Below are 22,250 nucleotides of genomic sequence, written 5' to 3'. Positions count from 1 at the left end.
AGTATATCTTGAAACCTGGGATTGTGCTACCTCCAGCCTTGTTGTTCTTTCTCAAGAATGCTTGGCTATTCTGGGTCTTTTGTAGTTCCATACACATTTTAGGATTATTTGTTCTAGTTCCATAAAAAATATCATTGGTATTTTTATAGAAATTGCACTGAATCTAGGTTGCCTTGGGTAGTGTGGACATTTTAGCAATATTAATTCTTCCAATCCATGAACATGGTATGTCCAGGACCCAATTCTTGCCTCAGTTTCCCTTAAGTCCATTTCTACCCAGTTTTGTTGAAGAGGAACCTATCATTCTTCTGCTTTTCATAATAAGAAGAAATACTCAATCTCTGCTTATAAAGTAACTCCCTGCATTTTGCCTTCTTTTCCATTGTTACAGATGGACTGGTACTAGGCTGAGGTGCTATTTCTTGCCTCTAGCATAAAATATAAGGGGCACCAAAAGATTCAGTAATCAAGGTAAATGATATTTTAATAGAGATTTTAAAAAATCAAAATCAATGCAAAATATCTCGATGAACAAAATATCCAAAATTTAAACAAAGACATGAACAGTATTGATTTCCTTTTTACCTCAGGCTCCAATAGGGCTCAGCACAACAAAGCATATAGATAAGCATTCAATGCTCTTAGCACCAAGAGGGCCAATGGAAAACAGGACAAATATACCCCCAACTCCTCACTAGTGGAACTTCCAATCCTAGTGGAACAGAGAAACAAAAAAGAAAACATCAAAGGTTAATAGTTGTAATCGGTGAGACAAGTAGGATTTGGTGGTGGTGAAGGTTCAGACAAGATTATCTGGGTATATGACACTCTGCTAACCTTGAAGGATGGGAAAGGGCCACCTGTTGTGTGTTGAATTGCATCCCTTCAAAATTAATATCTTGAAGCTCTAACCTCCCGTCCCTTAGAATGGGCCCTTATTTGGAAATAGTGTTGAAGATGTGATTAGTTAAGATGAGATCATACTGAAGTGTGGTGGGCACCTTAATACAATATGCCTGGCTGCATCCTTACAAAAGGGGGAAATTGAAGCCAGACTATCCACATAGGGAGAATGACCTAAGTAGATGAAGACAGTGATCAGGCTGTCTTCTCTAGGCTAAGAAACATTAAAGATTGCTGGCAGACTACCCAAAGGTAAGAGAGAAGCCTGGAACAGATTCTCCCCTCAGAGGAACCTACCTGCTGCACCTTGATCTTGGACTTCCAGCCTCCAGAACTGTGGGACAGTAAATTTTTGTTGTTTAAGACCCCCCAGCCTGTGGTACTGTGTTATGGTGGCCCCAGCAAGCCCAGTATACTAGCCATGCAAATAGCAATGATAATAGACATCTCGAGAAAGTGAATAGTGTAGAAGGCCCTTACTCAGCAATCTTTGTCATTGGCAGGGAGGTGACACCACGATCAAGTAGGATTCTCATGTCCAATTTAAGCTTACTTTTACTTGTCTTCTCTCATACCTGCATCACCTCTCACACAGATTCTCTCTCATCAATAAAACCATAGGAGCCTGGAGAAAATATCTAATGGTGATTAGGCATGATTATTCATGCCTAAATTGGTCTTTCTCACCACAGAAACCCTGCCAGTAGGTGGATAATGAGTGACCAGAAGTTAGAGGTCAGAAGTCAGTAATAGGGGTCCCTGGGACTGGGGGGAACCATGAGAAAGGTCTTCTCTTCCAGTCCCCAAAGTGAAGCATGTGGAGCAGTATTGCAGACAGCAGGATTTGGACCTGAAATTACTCCCCAGGGTTCAGGGAGGAATTTTGACAAGACACTGCACATCTTTGGAGCAGGCAGTCTCTTCCGTCTCTACAATGAAACAGAGTTTTTTTTTTTTTTTTTTTTTCAGCTGTTCTGCAACAGACTTCTGCCTGGGATCCTAGAACCACTGTGTTTTTGATCTCTCTCTTCTCAGCATGGACTGCAGATCCCCAGCCTGGAAGCCCTGCCCTGCCTCTCTCTGAACACTGGGGGTCCAGGGAAGCTGCACCCACCTGTGGGTAGCTCCAAGAACTGCTGCATATGTGGATGTGTGTGTGCACAGCAGAGTGTGGGGAGCAGCAGCGTCTTCTGATCTCCTTGAGGGGGACACCAGAGAGTTGATTTATAGTCTCAGGGGAGATTACCTCATCTTTTGACTTGTAAACAGGTAAAAAAGGAAGGGAACTGTAGATTTTCCTTCAGCAACAACTCTCTTGCTCTGCGCCTCCAGTAAACAGTACACCCAGATTGGAAGCATCCCACATAATGTATCATCCCACTTTAGAAGTTTCCTGTAACAACAAATATTATACTTGAATCGGATTCTATTATACTGAACTCCACTCTGGCTCCAAATTCTCTTTCAACAGTGGAATTTTGCATTGTTATCAGTCACATTTCCAGATCCCACACTGGAGTTTGCATTTGGTTTTCAGTTCTACAACTGACCAGCAATGTGATCATAGGCAAGTCATTAAAAACTCTTTGATCCTGAGTTCGGTCTACCATAACTTGGGGACCTTCGGTGTGGCTGTCCTAATTCCTCATGGCTACATTGGGAAACAATAAGGTTATTTTGTAAAAGTATACTGTAAACTATAAAAACCCCATCTAATGTTAGCTTATTCTTGGTGGACATCGATCATAATTGGAGAAGCTCTTTGGGCCCTCTGATTATGTGGGGTGACAGTTTGAAATCCAGTCTGACTTGGATAATTCATCTTTTTTGTTTTCTGGGATCCAATAGTCCACTTTCTCCCAGTAACCTTGCATTTCCTTACTAGTTAACTGGGAAGTCTGTTGTACTCACCTTCCTTTGACCTTTGCCTCATTTTTCTTTTGCCTCTCCCCAGATAATTCTGGGAACAAATAATAGAGGTCATATAATTTTGGTAACCATCTGATTTATCAATGCTAGATGAAGAGGAGGAGTCAAGCAGTATACTCAGTGCCAAGTTAGAAGTTGAGGAAAGCTTACTTTATCAAAAAGCTTCTCAGTGTCCATGCATGGTCCACACATACATCTGAAGGTCCTGAGAGCTCACAAGAAGGGTAGATGAGGTGGGCAGGGCTGAGCTGGAGGCAAAGGTCACACTATTAGACTTCTTCCTCTTCCTTTATATTCTGAAACTTATTGTGGGATGTGTTATTTAGAGATGGCAAAGGAGGGAGCACCTGCAAAATGTTGTAATGAGAGAAAAACATTGAACATGTAACTCTAAGTATAAGATACTTTTAGTCAAGATTGGAGACACCCAGAGGCTGCTTCTATGATGCCAGCATATTGGCCATGAATCTTCAAGTTAAACTTTTCACCTTCATGTACCTCTAGTGGGAGTGGACTTGTGGAGGCATTCTGGGGAGCAATCAGGCATGGCTTCATCAAATTAAGTATACACATACCCTCTGACCCATTCATTCCAGTGCAAGAGATATATTGCAAAGGGGGCATGCATGCTCACAACAGTTATTTGTGGTGATGGCGAGGAGTTAAATGCATCTTGGGCATCCATTCCTGAGAGAATGGGAAGGTAACATGTGGTAGATGTATGCCATGGAAGCCTCTGCAGCAGTTAGAAGCCGTTGATTAGATGTGAACATAACAACATAGATGAATCTTAAAAACAGAGCTCATGAAAAGTAAGAACGAGAATGAGATCTATAACACAACATTTACACAAATTAAAAATGAATGCATACAAAACAGTACCCATTTGCATTAATACATACAAATAAACTGATATAGATTGAACCATTAGAATGACTGACTATAGGGATGGGATTGGGGAAGTGAATATGTGAATAGAAGAGAATAGATACATAAAAAAAGAGAGGGGGTTTAATGGAAAAATATAAGAAGTACAATTTACTCAATCTTCTCCACCTGAGGTCCAAATTAAATAAATGAGCAAAAATATGAAATCTGCTAAGTTTCTAAGTTAGTTTGGGCTCTGCAGTTTGTATAGTTCTCAATGACCCAAGGGGACCTCTATTAAAATATGAGAATATTTGTTGAATTAAATAAAACAAAAAAGAACAATCTGTTCTATATTGATTTCTAAGTTGAGTCTTACACAAATCCCTGTTGGTCCCCATGGCTGCTCAACCTTTCTTATATTTTTCTCTTGGATAACCCCTAGTGTTACTCCTGGTGAGCTTTCTTAAAACTCACAACTCTAACCTCTGTTCTGTCTTCTCCCTTACTCTCACGTGAGCTCATCTATACCTTCCTGGAGGTCAGTATCATCTGTTCCAGTTAGGGCTTTTGATTGCAAACAACAGAAACTGGCCATTTTGTCTTTAGTAAGACAAGAGATTTATAAGGATGTGGAGACCAACAGAATCCACAGGAGGATGGAGGAGCAAGCTTGGAAAATAATCAGAACTCAAATCTGGTCTAGAGGCTTGGCTGCAGGAGGTATATGATTGGATGCTCCCAGGGCTGCTGCTTCTGACACTATTGCCATCTCTGCAGGGCACTAGTGCTGGACAGCTGACCAGCCATTAGGGACTGTGGTAGCTAGTTCCCCAAATGGCTCCTGATGATCTTCACCCCTTGGTTCTCACACCGCTGGCAGTCCCTGTCTTAACTGGATAGGGCCCTCCTGTGTCTCCAGTGGGATATAATGGAGATGACAGTGTGTGAATCCCCAGAGACATCATGGTTTTGCCTTTCTTTTGGATTATTTATTCTGGGGAAAACCAACTGCCATGCCATAAGGTCACTCAAGAAGCCCTTTGGAGCAGTCCTTGTAGAGAGGAAATGAGGCCTCCTGCTAATAGTCAGTGAGGAACTATGGCTCCCTGTTAATAGTCCTGTGAGTCAACTTCCTTGGGAGTAGATCCTAAACCCCAGTCAAGCCTTCAGGTGATGCCGTCCCAGCCAAAATCTTGCCTAAAATCTCATGAGAGATCTTAAGCCAGAACCATCCAGCTAAGCTACTTCTGAATTCCCAACTAACAGAAACCGAGAGAATAGATATTTGTTGCTCTAAGCTACTAAATTTTGGGTTAATTTGTTATGCAGCAATAGGTAACTAATATACCTCCCCTTAACTTTTAAGTCACATTCACCTCATTGAAAGATCTAGAAGGAGCTTCTGATTGAACATAAGTCATGGGTCATACCTTGGCTTTCAGGGCCTGGTGGGGTAGGGTGAGGTGAAGTGAGGCTGTTTCCCCTCTACCTCTTTAGAGAGGCACTGTCTCAACCACCGCTACACACTGTGGGAAGCCCCCTAACTGGAAAGATCACTGGACTTTGCATAACAAAAATGAAGGAGAATTCACTACCCCTCTGTATCTGAATTCCCAGTGTCTATTCTTCTAATCAGTATCCATCAGGATCATCTTCCTCCCTCTTCCTCTTTTTTTCTTGTCCTTAGGGGAGATGTATCACTCCTTCTCTCCAAAATTATGCTTGAATTCTGCTTGGCTCTGGGACCCCCTCCCCCCATGCCTGATTTTCCACTCAGTGGTTACCGCCTTCTTGGCTTACATTTTAAAATGTTTGCTCTGTGTGCAAGCACACTAGTTTTAATTTCCCTTTGTGTGTAAACATCCTGTTCTGGATTACCTTTCCTTATCTTTCCTCCCCCAGTAAGAACAGTCTCAGTTTGGCTCCAGGGCTTTGTACACACCTTTTCATAGTGTTTCATAGTGAACCCCTCCCGGCAGCACATCTTGTCTGGGTGGCAGGGCCTGTGGTGGGGAGTGAGTCATTCTTGAATGACCACAAATCCAAGGTGCATATGCTCCAGGGAGGTGGGAACTGGTCATGGTCAACTGACTGCTCACCAATCTCAGGTGCCCTGCTCACTCCCATCATTCAAATTCAAAGAGAAGTTTTTGAAGCATAGGTGGGGCTACCGTAGTCTCTCTATTATAAGATTCTGAGAAATTTATTCAAGGGAAACTTCTTAAGGAAAGAAATATGCCTTGTTGCCGTTATATCTCAGTGTTTAGCACAATGCCTCAAACAGAACATGCTAAACAAATTGCAGGGATAATTGAGTGAAGAAATGGATGTATGGAATATATGGAAGATGGAGTCACTCTGACCTCATGTATGCATGATTGAAATGGTTTTCCCCAAACAGGTCCTTGAGAGAGGGTGAAATAAAACCTGGCACTGGGGAGGAGTAATGCTGTAACATCAGGTGCCTGGAGGAAGAGTGAGAAGAGGCAGTCCCAGGGCTGAAAGTCCACTGAGATCAGGGGCTCCTGCTCTGTCCTCTGGGAAGATTCATAATCCTTTCATAGCAACTCAAGAATGTGGATACAGGACCTTTCACTGGAGCCTCACTGCTTGGCTGAGACAAGGTAGAGCAACAAAGGAGAGACAGACTGAAGACCATGAGATGGCCTGCTTCCAGATACAGCAGATTCACCTTAAGTGTCTGGTTCACTGCTAGATGACTTCCTGCATGAGCAGAAGCTGCTTCCAGCCAGTACCTGCCAGGAGCACAGGTGTAGGTTCAGGCCTCATTTCCTGGAACCCAGATCTTGGTGGCTGAGACAGAGACTGAAGTCCTACCCATGTGCGTGCTGGTTCTTTCCTGTGGTTGACCCTAGGATTATCTTGTCTGGGGGAGACATTTCTACCCATATAGCAGTAGTCTTTCAGTTGCCAACGCACAGGAAAGCAACACTACTTGTGACATTTCTGAGAGAGAGGCATTTTAGAGCTCTGGGTCGTTTTGTGATGATGAATGCTGGCAGGGTCAGAAAGAACTTGAGCCTGGAGGTTAGGACATAGAATTGGGCATGGGTTAAACTTCCTTTCCCCTCTCTCTTTATTTTTCTATTTATTAAACACGTTTTTTAAACTTTATTTTTTAAATTTACTTAAAAATTTTTGTCTTTTGCTACTCTTTTTCTCCTTCATCTTTTTTGTTGGGGGTAAGGACACATTTCACAGATATTAACGCGGTTAGTGTGGGGACCCTACCAGGTATATCACACTGAGACTGGCATAGGGCTAGTGGTGCTTGGAGGGCATCTGTTCCTAATAAAATAGTAAAACCCATGATGATACTATCTCTCTCTTCCCTCTTTGCTCTTCTCATTACCTCTGCTTCCTCACTACCCATCCCTTTACCTTGGACATTTGAGCTTCCATTCCTACCACTCCATCAGAAACATCAGAAATCTACCCTGTGTGCCGAATGTCTTTCCTCACTTCCCTCTCTGTGTTGGTGATGTCTCAGATCTTGCTCTCTATTGGCTTCTATGACCGTGTCTTCTCTTCCAGCACTTCTGACCACTCTCAGTGCTTTCTTCAACTTCTCCTGTTGTCTCTGTTCCCTTAAATGCAGGCCTCCCCTGAAGTTTGGTTTTCAGCCATCTCATCCTGTCTCTGAAGTTCATCTACTTCAGGTGTTTTATGTATCACTCCATGTAGCTGATTCCTAAATCTGTTGAGTCTGGAATTCGCTTCTAAGACCTGGACCCACATTTCTCGTTATCCAAAGGGCATCACCACATGAATATGTTTGTGCAGCACCAAGTCCTTCAGTGTGGCTGGAACGTGGAAGAGTGGGTGGGGGACATCGTGGGGAGGGGAAGGAGGAGGAAGGGCAAGAGAATGAGTAGACAGTAAGAAGTTATGAAGGGCCATACATGCCATGCCAGATGATCAGTCCAGAGCTCACATACCTATAATTGAATCTGCTCTATTTAGTGCAAGCAGTAAGGATTTTAATATAGGCTTTTAGGTGCTACAAAATTATTGGGAGAAATAACAAGTCTTAGAAGCACTCAGCTGTTGGCATGATTAGGAAAACTGCCTCCCCAATTCAGAAAGCTGTTAAATCAGGAAGCACCTCCCAAATTAGAAAGCTATTGATTGCAGTATAGCCTTACCTCTGTCTAATCAGCACCCACAACTGGATGCTCTGCACCCTGCTTGTCTCTTTCTGCTCGCCTCAGTTCTGAAACAAAGGCTCACTTGAGGTGTTCTGATTTGTGGAATCTAAATTCTACCCAGAGCCCCACCTATAAGAGATCCTGGGAAATTTATGGTTTTATTTCCAACCTCTGCCTTCTATACCATGTTGGGATAAATGCTGAGCAAGCCAGTCTATAGTCTCTGCCATGTTGTGTGCATTAGGCCAGTATCTTTCTATTGCAGGTGGCAAGAATCCAACTTTATCTGACTTTGATTTTAAAAAGAAACATCATTGACTTGTAATGAATGCCAAGGAAGGGCAAGGGTTAGTCTGGCTTCAGAGGCAAAAAGCCCCTAGAACTTCCTTTAACTCTGTATGCTGCCTCTGCTTTCTTTTCGCTCTATTGGTTCTGTCCTCCCCACCAAAGATGAACTTTCTCTCAGTGAGCCTATAGATGTGGCCATAATGTTCCTAGGCTCCCACCTTTTATCAGGTCACCATGGCAGAGAGAGCGTACAGCTTTTCTTGGTTCTAACTGTAAAAATATCCCCAAAAGACTGACTCTCCTGCTTGAGTCACATCCCCACACCATGTGTGACGGAAGCAGAATTCTATGATTGGTGGCCCCCTTTAAAGCCTCATTTTGGAGATGAGTAAGATGCATGTACCCAAAGGAGGGGCTAATAGCATAGTTCTAGCCACTGGGAGAATGATTAGGGGTCAGGAAGCTGCTCAGTTTGTGTCTACCACACTGTGATACACTTTTTTTTTTTTTTTAAGTCCTGAATGTGATAGAGAAGTAATGGAAAATCTCAAGCAGTAAAGTGCTATAATGAAATATTTCTCTTTATCCAATTGCTAAAGGGACTAAATGAATTAATGAGTGTAAATCATCTAGTAGGTCCTTGTCTTGGTTTGGATCCCCTGAGAAGCTATCTTTGAAACATGGATTCAAGTGCAATTCATTTATTCGGGAAATGCAAGGATACGAGTAGAGGAGTGCAGGAAAGAAGGCAGACGGTAAAGGCTGTTATTAAAGCCACAACCACCGTGGTTGCCTGGAGCTTAAGCCCATGAGGAAACTCTTGGAAGCAGTACAAAACACATTTCTCAGGATTATCCCACCTGAGGGGTGAAGGAGTTGAGATATTTATACATTAACTCCTGAGAGTCATTGGCTAAGGTCTGCTCCCAGGGGGTTATTCCTCAGCTCTGCTAGGCTGCTGCCCACGTGGGCAGAGTAGTCTTCTGTGGTCCCAGCCTAAGCACAAAAGGTCCAACAGGCATAGGCAGAGCCTGCGGTGTTTAATATGTTTTAGCTCCTCCCCAGACCCCTACCTCCTTGCTATTAGTTTAAAAGTCCCTTGAGTGTAGGAACCACATCTTATTTATTCTCAAATTTTCACATTACCTAGCACACCATTTAACACATAGTTATGGGCAGTAAATATTCTTTGCTTAATTAATGATATTTGACGGTATCCTTTTCCTGATGATCTATTAGTTTTGCCTCCTTGTATCTTGGACTTTCTGGGATAGGATAGATTTTCTGTCATTACATTTATATCCATTAAATATAATTGAACATGATCTGATTTTTATACTTTTGTGATATTTCTCATATAATTGCATTCTTAAATAAATAAAATCTCTGTTAGACCACTGTTCCTGTATATATATCTCAGCCTTATCTCTATAAGAAGCTATCTCTAAAGGGGGGAAATTTGGAGACTCCTGGTGTGTAGCTTCTTATTAGTTTCCTTGCCTGAATCAGCCTAGCCATCTGCCAGCAATAATAACCTGCCCCCTGTGTGCTCAGCCTTATCCAATCCTTGAGCCTTGAGAACCAGGCTTTGTGATGTATTGAGAACTCCCCTCCCTTAAGGGTGAGGGGAAGCATTCTATTTTCCAGGTTAGACCACCTGTCTTCAAAAAGGAATGATCAGACCTTCAGGCACCAGCTAAGCAACCATCTCAACTTCCTCTTTTCCACATTATTATGCATGGGGCCAGTTTCCTCCCAGGACCCTTGTCTTGGAGGGTGGCTCTAATCCCAGGTCAGTAATCCGGGACCCTAATTAACCTTAGTCACATAATATTTTGGGACTCCTCGTCCCCTAGTTACTGTGTTCTAGTTTTGAGAGTCTAGTATCTACCCTAACTCAGAATCCATGTCACCTTTATTGCCTCTCCCAAGAATTGTCTCTGCCTATAAGCCTGGCACTGTGCTTGTCTGTTCCACCAGACAGGACTCCTTAGAACCTGACGATGGAGTTTATTGTATCCTCTCACACTTGGGTGGTCATGGCTGGTCCTAGTCAGTCCATTCAACCCTCAGCTCTTGCCAGCTTTTGCTAGATTTCCATTCACTATTTCTTCTATTCCCCTTGTAGTGGTCTTCCAGCGTGCTTGGAGCTGAAGTTCTTTATTCTGGGACATTATCAGAGCAGACTCTTTTTGTTGCCATTTCCTAGAGTTGGGATTCTGTCTTGTTTTTCTTACCCTTTCTTCATCCTTGTAGATAGGAAAACCCAAGAGATGGAATTCGAAAATGAGCATCCAGCAGCGGGTTGTTAAGAACAACTGGCGTGAATGCCTTGTTCAGATCACAGGGTATGCAGACCAAGTTCAGATTTAGATGTCTCTGCTATGTCCTTTATAGCTTTCCTAACATGTTAATTCCTGAAGAATACCATCTCCACTTGGGGTTGGGGGCAAATAGCGATGGAGCTGTGTCCTAGCACTCGGTGTGGAACAGTTCCCTGTATCCTTGTTCCTTCTTGGATTCTCCTGTCACTCAGTTTCTGATACTGCCTCTCTTCACATTTCGTCCCCTGAATCTTTTCTTGAAACTTGCTTTGTCCCTTCCTCCCTCCCTTCCTTATTTAATTTTTATTTTTTTAAGTGATCAACCCTAGTCCCACTGTTTGTTTTCTCATAATCTTGGTTCCTGTTTCTCTTTGAGTTTCCTTACTCTAGCTCTGAGCTACAATACAGTCCTTGCTATTTCCAGAAAAGTTCAATTACCTTAGTGGTTTTGTTTGTTTCTCAAAGCGTGCACGTATTTCTTGAAAAGCTTCCCAAGAATCAAGTGACATCTCTAAAAACCCAGAACATGGTGCCTCAAGCAGATTCTTTGCAAAGTCACCATCAGAGTCTCCAGAGCTTTGGTTAATAAATACCAAATCCAGGAGACCTAAATAATTATTTCTGGGATTGTATACTTGATCTTGAAATGGTCCTAGCTACTGTCTTACTTGGAGTTTGAGAAGGGAGAAAGGAGGAACAGTCATACAATTTCCATTTAAATTGAGAATCTTTTCCCTGGAAACCCAGAGGCCTCTCTGCTGGCCTCCTGCTGTTTGCTTCCTTTTATGCATCCTATTCGGAGGTGGCATGATTATTCCCTAAACATATTACTGCAGCTCTTCCGGCAGATTCTCTCTTCTAGGAATGTCACGAATGAATTACCATGCGGTGTTGGCATGGGGCCTCAGCCAGCAGGAGCCAATTATTTTAAAAATTTTCAAGCAAATCAGATCAGCATTTCACAAGTTACTGGCCAAGAAGCTTCAGAAAGTCGTGCATCATTCCTTTGCTATAATATGTGTTGCTGACCTAAATGTGTACGAGTCGCATCATCCCAGGGTCCATACTCCTGGCTCTGGGGGTTTCGTTAGGACACCAGCTCACACCCATTTGCAGTAATATAATTGGGTAATTTCACTTATCAAAACTGTAAATGGATGTTTGATCCGATCAGATCATTAAATTTTCTAATTAGGCAGCATAGACTCCCTTGTGCCAGATGGATTGAGCCACACCTATTTGTGACACAACTTAATCACACTTTGCCTTGCTGTCAAGGCCGTGTTTCAGGGAGGAAATATGTTCTCTTGGCTAGATTAAACATACGCCGTCCAAACCTGGCATCTCCAGCTAAGAGAAAAAGACTTCGCTGAATTGGAACATGTAAGAATATATGTCGTGGTTGGGATACGTTAGCAACCAGCAAATGGGAAGATTCTGCTATGTCTGATTTGAATTTTTAACAAAACCATTTGTTTATGGAAAGAATGGACTCTGCCTTCATTAGTTAGCACATCAGATGGATATTCGAAAATATTTAGTCTTAGAGATAAAAGAGTAAGCACAAGAATGATGTATTGCAGTGCCAGTTTTTGTTGTTTGTGTCTTTGAACTGTCAGGATGTTTGGAGATGGTTCTGTCTCTGAAAGACAGGTGCTCCCAAAAAGCACGGGGGTTTAAAACGTCGCTTAGACAACGACTCCAGGGCTTTATGCCTCTTGCCATCACGTTTCTCTTGCTGCCTAATCTAAATCCTAAGTTTTATTCTGTTTCTTCGTAGTCTGTTATTGAGAGACAGCGAGCAAGCGAGCGAGCTCCCTCGGTCACCAATACCCACACACAGTAGATCTTTTACTCACTGGGAAGTGCAGTGTAAGGACCCAACAGATAAACATTTTTGAAAAACTCATAGTGAATACTTGAGGAATTTTAGTCCATACTTTTGTTTAAACCCTGTTGTGTACTTTGATTTTTCTGGATGTTATGTTATAAAAGGGTCTGGGGTATGTTATATCATTTTGCAGAATGATCTCCTCTCACTGGAGTTGCTCAGTCTGGATCTGTTCTGATCTCCCAGCATACATCTCTGAATATGGACCACCACGTCAAGAGGGTTTTGTTGTTGTATTTCCTTTTCTCCGATAGTAGGAAAATGTTCTCCTGTGGATTGGGGTACTAATTCAGGTTAATCTCAGCTGTTTCCTAGCCTATGGGCAGAAATTCATCATATTAATACTAAAACTTAACTGTTGATAGTCACTATATAATTGCATTTAAAATGCAAGGGTAGATTTGTAGTTTCTTGCTCCTGGCTGTCTCCGGGAATCCTCCAGAGATTACCTTAAATGCGTCATACATTAGCCCTGGTCCTCACTGGCCAAGCTAGCCTGCCTAGCACTCCTAGACCGTTGGTGACAGCTGCAATGCCTTGTTCTGATCGTCCACACCACGGCTCCTTATTCCAGATCACTGGAGTCCTCGTGCTACAGAGCTGTAAGTATATCACTGCCACCTGAGAGCTGTTTAACCTCTGGGTCACCCGGGCAATAATGCTTTTTTTTTTTAGAAGAAAGAGGGTAATATTATTTCTTCCTATGTTTTTCTCAAATGGGGGCTTTGATGGGTTGTTGTTTGGGTCCCCTTGTTAGAGCTCCTCAGCCCAGCTCTGTTCTCTGCCTCAAGTCCTTTCACTTTTGTGCAGCCTGGGCCGGCGCTGTCCCTTTCCTTGAGCTGGGTTGAATCCCCTTTGCTCCACCTTGGGGTGGCCCTGCAGGAGCTCCACAGAAGGCAGAGGATGCCCTTGGTGCTGTCAACGCCACGGCAGCTCCACAGTCTACCAGGAGGTGGACTGTTACACTCAGTAGGAAGAGTGCTGTGATCCAGACAGATGGCATGTCCCAGCTGGTGGCTCGGATCCCGAAGTGCTACCGAATTCTGTGAATCAGTCCTTTCAGTTCATAACACTGTCCCCTTTCTCCTGGAGGGCACACACAGCACCATGGTGGCCGGGATGGGCTGAGTTCCCACAACAGCTGCAAGATACATCTGCAGCCACCAATTCCCCTCCTTCCTTTAGTCCTAGAGCTATGTCTGGCTCGCAGTGACAGCCTCCTCTCTCCTGGGCCCCATCTTCTTTCTCACTTCTGTTGGGAAACCCCCAATGCCTTGGTATCTGATGATCTCTTGCCTTCCGTAGATGGGGGTCCAGTTGTTGTTCCTAAGAGACTCTATTGCCCCTGTTTAAATCAAGTGACCTGAGCAGGAGAGAGGAAAAAGCATTGATAATTTCTACATACCTGACACACTGGGCATCATCCCTGCTCTCACCAGTGTCGTCACAGACCAAGGTTTTCTGCCTTCATCTAGCAGAAAGAAACTTGTGTTTTTGCAGGCTGCCTTTTCACAAGAGTTGTGCTGTTATAGGCCACAGAGTGGTGCAAAGACTTTTTGACAGTTTTTATTTGACATTTAAATTTTTAAAGCAGTTTTGTTGGGATGTAATTGACATTCACACATATTTAAATTACATAAATTGCACATATTTAAAGTGTATAGTTTGAAAGCTTTTGACATGTATATATCCATGAAACCATAGCCACAAATCAAGATAATGAACATATATATCACCCCCAGAAGTTACTTCCATGCCCCTTTGTACTCTTATTATTATTTTGAAACTATCTGTTCACTGTATCTGTTAAGAGTTCATTCCTTTTCATTGCAGAGTAATATTCCAAAGTATGAATATACCACAGCTTGTTTATTTCATCATATATTGATGAATGTTTTAGTTCTTTCCAGTTCCAGGGTATTATAAGTAACATTGTTGTGAATATTCAGGTGCAAGTCTTTGTATGGATATACACATTCATTTAAATTGGATGAATACCTAGGAGTGGAATGGCTGGGTCAAATGGAAGGTGTACATTTAATTTTTAAAGAAATTACCAAACTGTTTTCCAACGTGATTGCACTACTTTACAATCCTACCCACAGTGATTGAGAGTTTCAGTTCTCACACATCTTCACCAACACTTGGTGTGATTAGTCTTTTTAATATTAGTCATCTTAACGGATAGATGGTGAATGTTGCCCTGGTATAAATTTGCATTTTTCTAAAATACAATGACATCAAGCATGTTTGATATTTATATGTATTATTGTTTGTGCATGTTTGATATTTATATGTATTAATTGATGAAGTGTCATTTAACTCTTTTGACATTCGTTCATTCATTTATTTCTTTGGGAGAGAGAGAGGGAGAGCAGAGCAAACTGGGGAAGGGGTAGGGAGAGAGCGAGAGACAAAATCTGAAGCAGGCTTCACACCCAGCAGGGAGCCCAATTTAGGACTCAATCTCACATTCCTGAGATCATGATCTGAGCCAAAATCAAGAGTTGGATGCTCAGTTGACTGAACCACCCAGGCCCCCCCTTACTTAGTTTGAGAGATCTTTATATATTCTGGATATAGGCTCTTTATCAGATAATATGTTTTGCAAATATTTTCTTCCAGTCCGGTTTGTCTTTTCATTTTCTTAACAGTATCTTTTGAAAAGCAGATGTTTTTAATTAGAATTAAGTCCAAATAATTTTTCCCATTTTGGATCATGTTTTCAATGTCATATCTAAGAAATCTTTGTCTAACTAAAGATTGCAAATATTATCACCTATATTCTGTTCTAGAAATACTGTAGTTTCAGGTTTATATTGAAATTTATATTGCATTTTGACTTAAATTTTTTTTAAATAGTGGAAAGTATGTACTGAAGTTCTTTTTTGGTGGTATAGAGGGCATATAAATATGCAATTAATCTAGTAATTTTGTTAAAAATGTGTTAAAAAGACGACCTTTTCTCCACAGAATTATCTTTTTACCGTTGTCAAAAATCGGGTGTTTATTTACACATGTGTCTGTTTCTGAGTTGTACCTTCAGTTTCATTGATCTATTTGTTCATATTGGCACCGATACCTAATTGTCTTGAAATCAGGTAGTGTTAGTTCTCACACTTTGTTTCTCTTTTTTCAAAGTTGTTCTATTTTAAGTCCTTTGCATTTCCATAAGAATTTTAGAACCAGTTTGCTGGGATTTTGTCCGGATTGCATGAACCAATTTGGATAGAATTAACATCACAATAATATTGAATTGTTTGACCCCTAATCATAGTATTATCTATCCATATAGTTAGGTCTTTATTTTCTCTTAACAGTATATTATTATTTTCTATGTATGGGTATTATATATCTTTTGTTAGAGTTCTTTCTATGTATTTATTTTAATTCTATTGCACATGATATAAAATTTCAATTAATTCTAGAAGCTCTTTTGGGGCATATTCCACTGTTTTCTACATAGACAATCATATTATCTGCGAAAAAGGACAGTATTATCTCCTTTCTAGTCTGGGTGCTTTTTATCTCTTTTACTTATTGCAATAGCTAGAGCTTCCAGTACAATGTTGAATAGAAGTAGTAAGAGTAAATATCCTTGTCTGATCTCAAAGGAGTAAGCATCCAGCCTTTTACTGTTAAGTATGATACTAGCTATTGGTTTTTCATAGTGTCATTATGGACTGAAGAATTTTCTTTTATTTCCAGTTTGCTAAGAGTTTTTTAGGTTTTCTCAATTGCTTCATCCATTGAAATGATCATATAAGGTTTTCTTCCCCTTATTTATTTAATATGGTGAATTTATTTCAAATGTTAAACCAAGCTTGCCTTTCTGGGATAAACCTCACTTGATCATGCCCTATTAATTTTTTTTATGTCTTGTTGGATATGGTTTGCTAATTTATTTAAATTTTTTGCATTTATGTTCATGAGGGATATTGGTCTATAGTTTTCTTCATAAGTCTTTATTTAATTTTGTTATCAGAGTACTGCTGACCTCAGAATGAGTTGGAAAGTGTTTCCTTCTCTCCATTTTCTGGAAACATTTGGTACAATTCATAGGTGAAGTCATCTGGGTCTTTATTTTCTTTATTGAAATGTTTTTAGTTGCAAATTTAATTTCTTTAATAGATATAGGGCAATTCAGGTTATAGCTTCTTGAGTAAACTTTGGTAGATTGTGTCTTTCAAAACTGTCCTTTTCATTTAAGTTTCATTTATTGTCATAGAGGAGTTCCTAATATTCCTTTTATTATCTGTAGAATTTGTAGTGATGCTATTTGTTTCATTCCTGATATTGTTAATTTGATTATCTTTTTTTTCCTCATCAATTTGGCTGGAGGCTTTATTGATTTTTTTTCCTACTGTTTCTGTTTTCTCATTCATTGATTTTTATTCTGATATTATATATTTCCTTTATTCTGCTTACTATAAATGTAATTTGCTCTCCTTTTCTACTTTCTTAAGATAGACGTGGAAGCCATTGATTTGAGCCCTTTACTTTTTCGTAATACAGCCATTCAGTGCTATAAATTTCACCCAAGTACTACTTTAGCTGTGCCCTACAAATTTTAGTATGTTGTGTTTTTTTCATTCGGTTCAAAATAATTTTAATTTTTCTTTTTGACCCAGTATATTATTTAGTTCAGACCACTGTATTTAATGTGATTATTGATATTATTAAAATAAAAATCTGTCCTCTTGCTAATGTTTTCTCTGTGTACCATCTGTTTTTGTTATTGTTGTTCCCTTTTTCCACTTTTTTATAACTTATTTTAGGCTGAATGTTTTTTGTAATTCCATTATATCTCATTTTTAGCTTATTAGTTGTAAGTTATTGTTTTGTTATTTTAGTGTTTGCCTTAGGGTTCAGAATATGCATTTTCAGGTAATGCAATCTAGCTTCAAGTGATATTATAAAACATCACTTGTGAGAACCTTAAAGTAGTATACTTCTATTTCTTCCCTCCCATTCTTTGGGCTATTGTCATAAATTTTACTTTTATCTATGCTATAAATATACAACATTGTTATGATTTGGATTAAAACAGTTACCCTTTGGATTTAAATAATTAGAAATTTTGCATATTTACCTATTTCCAAAGCTCCTCTTTTTTTGTATCAATCAAGATTTCTATCTGGTATCATTTTCCTTATTTCTGCCTGAACATTTCTTGTAGTGTGAGTCTGCGGATGATAAATTCTTCTAGCTTTGTATTTCTGAAAAAGCCCTTAACTTTGGTTAAACCAAAAGCCTTTGGTTTTGAAAGACAGTTTCACTGGGTATAGAATTCTAGGTGACAGGTTTTTCTCTTTCATTGTTTTCAAGATGCTCCACTCTCTTCTCCCTTGTGTTGATTCTGATGAGAAATCTGTCATTTTTACCTTTGCTTCTTTGTATCTAGAGTGTTTCCCTACCCCCCACCTCCAGGTTACTTTAAAGACTTTCTCTTTAGAACTGATTTTGAACAATTTGATTACAATGTGCCCTGATGTACATTTCTTATATTTGCTGTGCTTGCAGTTTATTGAGCTGTTTGTATTTGTGGGTCTATAGTTTTCATCAAATTTGGGGGGAAAATTGGCTATTATTTTTCCAAATATTTTTCCTTTATCTCCCTCCTTCAGGGACTCCAGTTAAATGTACAATAGACTATTGGAAATTATCTCACAGCTCACTTCGTAAAATTATTTTTTCTCCATGTGTTTCATTTTGGATAGTATCTATTTCTATATCTTTATGTTTACTAATCTTTTCTTCTGCAATTTCTAAACTCTGTTAATCCAGATAGTTTATATCTCAAACATCATAGTTTTCATCTGTAGAAGTTTTATTTGAGTCTTTTTAATATCTCCCATGTTTCTACTTAACTTTTTGAACATATGGAAGTAACTTATAAGAACTGTTTTAATGTTATTTTCTGCTGGTCTAACATCTGTGTCTGTTCTGGATTGGTTTCGGTTGATTGATTTTTCTACTCATTATGGGTCATATTTTCCTACCTCTTCTAATGTCTATTAGTTTTTGATGCCAGACATTGTGAATTATACCTTGTTAAGTGCTGGCTGGATATTTATTTATGTATTCTTATAAATATTCTTGATTGTTTTTCTGGGACAAAGTTCAGTTACTTGGAAATGCTTGCATCCTTTTTAGTCTTTTCAGATTTATTAGACAACACCAGAAATATATATAGTCTACATTTAATTTTGCTAATTCTGGTGTTTCTTACTCCATTTTTACCAGAAGTTGAAGTCTTTTTACAGATTTTTAATTTCAGGAAAATGGTTGAAAACCTATAGGAAAAATCATACCACCTAAGGTGTCAGTATTTGGGAGTCAACACTGTCTAGTTAATATTTTCTTCTTCTTGCTTCTCTGGATAACTTTGCTGTCTTCTAATATTGTTCTTATGTAATGAGTAGATTTATCTAGAGATGATAATCCACATTCTCACTCTTTTACAGAACTTTGCCTTCTACATTCTTTTAGTTTGTATATAGGATTCATATAATTTTTCAATTTTTTTATGGATCTTGGACAAGGTGTAGACTTCAGCAACACTGAGTGATAAAATTTTGAGAGAGCCCATGTCCATATACTCCAGTTTGTTACTCTCTAACATACTATTTTATTTTATTTATTTTTTAACATACTATTTTAAAACCAAATGGCTTTTAAGATATTTTATTATATTCTTAGATTATGTGAGTCAGTAATTCATACAGAGCACAGTGGAGTTGGCTTTTCTGTCTTTTATGATGTCCAGCATCTGGGCTCAGAAGACTCAGTGGCTGGCTGTGACTCAGTGGGTGAGGGGTAGAAACATCTAGAGACATCTTCACTGACATGTTTAGCAGCTGATATTGCCTGTCATCTCAAAATTCAAATGGGGCTGTCAACTGGAGCATCTACATGTGGTTTCTCCCTATAGTTTGGGCTTTCTCAGAATGGCCTCAGGGTAGTTGGACTTCTTACACTGTGTCCCTGTGTACAAGGTCAAAACTGTGTTACTTTTTATGACCCAGCCTGGAAAAACACAAATTATTATTTCTGTTTTATCCTATTGGCTAGAAGAGTCACAAGCCCACCTAGATCCATGGGAAGGGAATTAGGTTCCATCTCTTGATAGCATATCAGCAAGGTTACATTGTAGAAGTGGATGTGAGATGTGAGATACTGTTTCAGTCACTTTTGGAAAATATTATCTGACATAGCCTGCCTCTGACCACAAAAATTTATATCCATCTTCACATGCATTCAGGCATTCCTTGCCCCAAGACCTTCAAAGTTTCATCCCATTGTGCCGTTAGTCCAAAGGCCAAAATCTTATCAATTAAGTACGGTCCAGGTGACAATGGGGGCTTCTCTGCTGCAATTCTTTTAGTATAGTTCTTCTTGCTTTAAGGATTTGTGAATTATAAATACAGTTATCTGCCTCCTCTCCCCACACCCAGGTGAGACAAGTATAGGATAATAGCTACTATAGTCCATTCTAAAAGAGGAAAAGTGAAAGGCACATAGCAAGCATGGGTTCATAGCAATTCAAGCCAAGCACATATTGTTAATTCCTTAGTTAGGACTCAGTCCTACTCCCTGGAGTCATCCTCTAGGACTATTGGCTTTGCCTTCTGGGCCCTTAGTTCCATCATCTGTGTCATCCTTTTCTATACAGAAGCTTCCATGTTTGCAGCAAAGTAGGCTTCTTAGCCTGCTTGATGCCCACAAAAGTTTAGGGATTCAAAAGCTTCTGTTCATTTTGTACTTTCTCCTTCTCTCTGTCTAAGCTGCTATAATTCTTTTAAAAGTTTTGTGGACTTATTGTATATTAATGTATTTCATCAGATAAAACTCATACTCACACATGTCTTTGAGTTTGAGATGAGCGCTTTCTTTTTTTTTACCTTGGGATGTGTCTGAATCTGCTATCAGACAACATCCTTGAGTCTTAGAAACCCTGTTGTTTAACAGAGAAGAACTGCAAGGAATGCCCTTAAGATACTCAGAAGTCCTTTTGTTTATTTGAAAGAGCCTATGATACATCAGTTTTGATCTTTCTAAGGTCCTCAGAAAGAATTTTACAGTCACAGCCTTGGCTTGATATTTACCCTGAGATGTTTTCATATTTTAGCACCCTGGATTTGATCTTCACCCTAAGGCCATTTCTGCTTTTGAAAATTTTCTTCTGTGAGAGAATGGAGATGATAGTTTTATTTTCAAACCCAAGAAATCCTAGATCCTTTCTATTTCCTTTAAATTTTCTTTAGCACTGAATGATTCCATTTATGTGGGTAAAAGAATTCAGGCATCACTCTAGCAGTCTGCTTGGAAATTGCCTTAGCCAAATCCACCTGTTCATTAAGTTTATTTTTATTTTCCATGTCATTACAAAAACAATTGTATTGTAAAAACAACATTGCCAAACTTTCTGCCATAATATAACAAGGGTCATCTTTTTCCACCCTGCTTCCCAGTCTTGGTCTTTTTCTCAATAGCTCCTCAAGGCTGTTTTATCTCTATTGAGCAAAGCAATCACAGGACTTCCCAGATTCAAGGGGAAGAGAGTTATGGGGATAAGGCAAAGTCACACTATAGAACAGCAAGTGAGATAGGAGGCACTGGTGCAGCCACCTTTGAAAAATATAATCAGCTACATGACCTATAATAGTTTCAATCCTTGTGGACAAGGGGGGTTTGCCATAAGGCACAAAAAGGCCACAAGAAGACACTATCATGGGATGAGATTAGTGAAATCTACTCCAAATTGTGAGCAAAAATAGCATGATTGGGCTTGTCCTTCCTGCATCTTCTAAGGATACTGCCTCTCATAAGATAGGGTTGTTTTGGTGGTGAAGGCATAGAAGGAACACTGAAGGACGTGGCAAGAGGTAGAGGCAAGATGAGCCCCAGAGTGGCTAAGATAGCAAGCTAGAACAACCTTTACTCCCTTCTTTATTATTCAGTACCTCAGGGAGTCCAGAACTATTGAATAAAGTGTCCTGCATTAGTAGCTCAGTTCAGTAGAGATGTTTCATCACCCCACATTTGCCCCCTACTCCTCTTTCATATTTCACTGCCCACTTTATTAATATTTCATCAGCACCAACCTTCTGCCATTTACTGTGCTTGGTACTGAGGTCTATGAAAAATATGGTTCTTAGCCTAAATTAGCTCAGAGTGATGGGTAGATAAAAGCCTGTTAACGAGCAATTTGAATATACCTTGGTAAATTCTCGGGGAGACTTTGTGGAAAGCAGCTAAGGGAAGGTAGAAAGGTCAAAAATATTTAATTGCAGGGTACATGGCCAGAGTATTGTTGATATCTGAGTTAATTCATGAAAAATAAAAATTATTTTGCAGGTAGAAAAGTAGACACTATAAATAGTGTTGTTGGCAGAAGGAATAACAGTGTAAAAGCAGAGTTGCGAAAGAGCATGGCTTGTTTTAAAAAGAACAAGAAATTCAGTATGACTGGACCAGAGGAGTTCTAGTGGAAAGGGAGAGATGATGCTGAGGGAGGCTGGGGTTAGACTGCCCTGGACCTTGTGCAGCACTTTATCAATTTGGTGTTTATGTTATGTTACAGGCATTGAGCAGCCAGAGAAGGACTCTAAGCAGGAAGTGAGCAGGATGACAGTGATGGCGATATGGGAGTAGAGGGAAAGATTGGGTGACAGAAAGACTCAGGAAGCTGTTGCAATAGCTCAGGAGGGAGAAAAGCAAGTCCTGCACCAGGACAGAGACAGCATGGTTTCAGGGAAGGCAGCAGGTTCACAAGCTTGTTTGGAAACACCTGGAAACCAACTGAATATGAGAGGTAAAGTCATCAGGCTTCTAGCTTAGACAACTCAGTGAACAGTGGTTCTATTAATTGAA

This window comes from Canis lupus, chromosome 5 (genome assembly GCF_003254725.2).
Source record: "Canis lupus dingo isolate Sandy chromosome 5, ASM325472v2, whole genome shotgun sequence".
Lineage (NCBI taxonomy): Eukaryota > Metazoa > Chordata > Mammalia > Carnivora > Canidae > Canis > Canis lupus.
Note: the sequence above shows the minus strand (reverse complement) of the source record.